This window comes from Triticum urartu, chromosome 3A, assembly GCF_056163025.1.
Source record: "Triticum urartu cultivar PI428250 chromosome 3A, HENAU_Tu73, whole genome shotgun sequence".
Taxonomy (NCBI): domain Eukaryota; kingdom Viridiplantae; phylum Streptophyta; class Magnoliopsida; order Poales; family Poaceae; genus Triticum; species Triticum urartu.
The window spans coordinates 282,950,580-282,954,995 of NC_141875.1; positions in this window are offsets into that span (position 1 = coordinate 282,950,580).

Consider the following 4,416-nt stretch of genomic DNA (forward strand, 5'->3'; position numbering starts at 1 on the left):
GGTGATGCATATCAATGAGAGGGGAAAGTGTTGTCCATGTACCCTCATAGACTGTAAGCGGAAGCATTATGACAACGCGGTTGATGTAGTCGAATGTCTTCACGATCCGACTGATCTTAGCACCGAAGGTACGGCACCTCCGGGATCTGCACACATTCAGCTCGGTGATGTCCCACGAACTCTAGATCCAGCTAAGTGTCGAGGGAGAGTTTCGTCAGCATGACAGCGTGATGATGGTGATGATGAAGCTACCGGAACATGGCTTCTCCTAAGCACCGCTATGATATGACCGAGGTGGATTATGGTGGAGGGGGGCACCGCACACGGCTAAGACAATTGTCAACTTGTGTGTCTATTCCGTGCCCCCTCCCCCGTATATAAAGGAGTGGAGGAGGTGGGAGGGCCGGCCCTCTATGGCGCGCCCTGGAGGAGTCCTACTCCCACCGGGAGTAGGATTCCCCCCTTCCCTAGTTGGACTAGGAGAGGAAGGAAGGGGAAAGAAGGACGAAGGAAAGGGGGGGCACCCAATTCAAATTGGGCTTGGGGGGGCGCCCCCTCCTAGGCTTCCTTCTCCTCTCTCCCACTATGGCCCAATAAGGCCCATATACTTCCCATGGGGTTCCGGTAACCTCCCGGTACTCCGGTATATTCCCGAACTCACCCGGAACCATTCCGAAGTCCAAACATAGGTTTCTAATATATCGATCTTTATGTTTCAACCATTTCGAGACTCCTCGTCATGCCCGTGATCACATCTGGGATTCCGGACAACCTTCGGTACATCAAAACTCATAAACTCATAATACTGCTCGTCACGGAACGTTAAGTGTGCGGACCCTACGGGTTCGAGAACTATGTAGACATGACCGTGACTCATCTCCGGTCAATAACCAATACGGAACCTGGATGCTCATATTGGTTCCTACATAATCTACGAACATCTTTATCGGTCAAACCGCATAACAACATACGTTGCTCCCTTTTTCATCGGTATGTTACTTGCATGAGATTCGATCGTCGGTATCATCATACCTAGTTCAACCTCATTACCGGCAAGTCTCTTTACTCGTTCCATAATGCTACATCCCGTAACTAACTCATTAGTCACATTTCTTGCAAGGCTTATAGTGATGTGCATTACCGAGAGGGCCCAGAGATACCTCTCCGATACACAGAGTGACAAATCCTAATCTTGATCTATGCCAACTCAACAAACACCATAGGAGACACCTGTATAGCATATTTCTTGTCACCCAGTTACGTTGTGACGTTTGGTAGCACACTAAGTGTTTCTCTGGTGTTCGGGAGTTGCATAATCTCATAGTCATATGAACATGTATAAGTTATGGAGAAAGCAATAGCAGTAAACTAAACGATCATCGTGCTAAGCTAACTGATGGGTAAAGTCAATCACATCATTCTCTAATTATGTGATACCAATCATCAAATGACAACTCTTTGTCCATGTCTAGGAAACTTAACCATCTTTGACCAACGAGCTAGTCAAGTAGATGCATACTAGTGACACTCTGTTTGTCTATGTATTCACACATGTACTAAGTTTCCGGTTAATACAATTCTAGCATGACTAATAAACATTTATCATGATATAAGGAAATATAAATAACAACTTTATTATTGCCTCTAGGGCATATTTCCTTTAGTCTCCCACTTGCACTAGAGTCAATAATCTAGATTACATTGTAATGATTCTAACACCCATGGAGTCTTGGTGCTAATCATGTTTTGCTCATGAGAGAGGCTTAGTCAACGGGTCTGCAACATTCAGATCCGTATGCATCTTGCAAATCTCTATGTCTCCCTCCTTCACTTGATCACGGATGGAATTGAAGCGTCTCTTGATGTGCTTAGTTCTCTTGTGAAATCTAGATTCCTTTGCCAAGGCAATTGCACCAGTATTGTCACAAAAGATTTTCAGTGGACCCGAAGCACTAGGTATGACACCTAGATCGGATATGAACTCCTTCATCCAGACTCCTTCATTTGCTGCTTCCGAAGCAGCTATGTACTCCACTTCACATGTAGATCCCGCCACGACGCTCTGCTTCGAACTCACCAACTGACAGCTCCACCATTTAATAAAAAATACGTATCCGGTTTGTGACTTAGAGTCATCCGGATTAGTATCAAAGCTTGCATCGAAGTAACCATTTACAATGAGCTCTTTGTCACCTCCATAAACGCGAAACAAATCCTTAGTCCTTTTCAGGTATTTCAGGATGTTCTTGACCGTTGTCTAGTGATCCACTCCTGGATTACTTTGGTACCTCCCTGCTAAACTAATAGCAAGGGACACATCAGGTCTGGTACACATCATTGCATACATGATAGAACCTATGGCTGAAGCATAGGGAATGACTTTCATTTTCTCTCTATCTTCTGCAGTGTTCGGGCATTGAGTCTGACTCAACTTCAGACCTTGTAACATAGGCAAGAACCTTTTCTTTGCATGATCCATTTTGAACTTCTTCAAAACTTTATAACGGTATGTGCTTTGTGAAAGTCCAATTAAGCATCTTGATCTATCTCTATAGATCTTGATGCCCAATATATAAGCAGCTCCACCGAGGTCTTTCATTGAAAAATTCTTATTCAAGTATCCTTTTATGCTATTCAAAAATTCAGTATCATTTCCGATCAACAATATGTCATCCACATATAATATCAGAAATGCTACAGAGCTCCCACTCACTTTCTTGTAAATACAGGCTTCTGCAAAAGTCTGTATAAAACCATATGCTTTGATCACACTCTCAAAGCGTATATTCCAACTCCGAGAGGCTTGCACCAATCCATGAATGGATCGATGGAGCTTGCACACTTTGTTAGCACCTTTTGGATCGACAAAACCTTCTGGTTGCATCATATACAACTCTTCTTTAAGATATCCATTAAGGAATGCAGCTTTGACATCCATTTGCCAAATTTCATAATCATAAAATGCAATGATTGCTAACATGATTCTGACGGACTTAGGCATCGCTACGGGTGAGAAAGTCTCGCCGTAGCCAACTCCTTGTACTTGTAGAAAACCTTTTGCAACAAGTCGAGCTTTGTAGACAGTAACATTACCATCAGTGTCAGTCTTCTTCTTGAAGATCCATTTATTCTCTATGGCCTGCCGATCATTGGGCAAGTCAACCAAAGTCCACACTTTGTTCTCATACATGGATCCCATCTCAGATTTCATGGCCTCAAGCCATTTTGCGGAATCTGGGCTCATCATCGCTTCCTCACAGCTCGTAGGTTCGTCATGGTCAAGTAACATGACCTCCAGAATAGGATTACCGTACCACTATGGTGCGGATCTTACTTTGGTTGACCTACAAGGTTCGGTACTAACTTGATCAGAAGTATCATGATCATCATCATTAGCTTCCTCACTTACTGGTGTAGGAATCACTGGAACTAATTTCAGTGATGAACTACTTTCCGATAAGGGAGTAGGTACAATTACCTCGTCAAGTTCTACTTTCCTCCCACTCACTTCTTTCGAGAGAAACTCCTTCTCTAGAAAGGATCCATTCTTAGCAACGAATATCTTGCCTTCGGATCTGTGATATAAGGTGTACCCAATAGTCTCCTTTGGGTATCCTATGGAGACACATTTCTTTGATTTGGGTTTGAGCTTATCAGGTTGAAGCTTTTTCACATAAGCATCGCAGCCCCAAACTTTAAGAAACGACAACTTGGATTTCTTGCCAAACCACAGTTCATAAGGTGCCGTCTCAACGGATTTTGATGGTGCCCTATTTAAAGTGAATGCAGCTGTCTCTAAAGCATAACCCCAAAACTATAGCGGTAAATCAGTGAGAGACATCATAGATCACATCATATCTAATAAAGTGCGGTTACGACGTTCGGACACACCATTACGTTGTGGTGTTCCAGGTGGCATGAGTTGCAAAACTATTCCGCATTGTTTCAAATGAAGACCAAACTCATAACTCAAATATTCACCTCCACGATAAGATCGCAGAAACTTAATTTTCTTTGTTACGATGATTTTCCACATCACTCCGAAATTCTTTGAAATTTTCAAATGTTTCAGACTTATGTTTCATCAAGTAGATATACCCATATTTGCTCAAATCATCTGTGAAGGTAAGAAAATAACGATACCCGCCGCGAGCATCAACACTCATCGGACCGCATACATCAGTATGTATTACTTCCAATAAGTCTGTTGCTCGCTCCATTGTTCCGGAGAACGGAGTCTTAGTCATCTTGCCCATGAGGCATTGTTCGCAAGCATCAAGTGATTCATAATCAAGTGATTCCAAAAGCCCATCGGCATGGAGTTTCTTCATGCGCTTTACACCAATATGACCTAAACGGCAGTGCCACAAATAAGTTGCACTATCATTATTAAACTTATATCTTTTGGCTTCAATA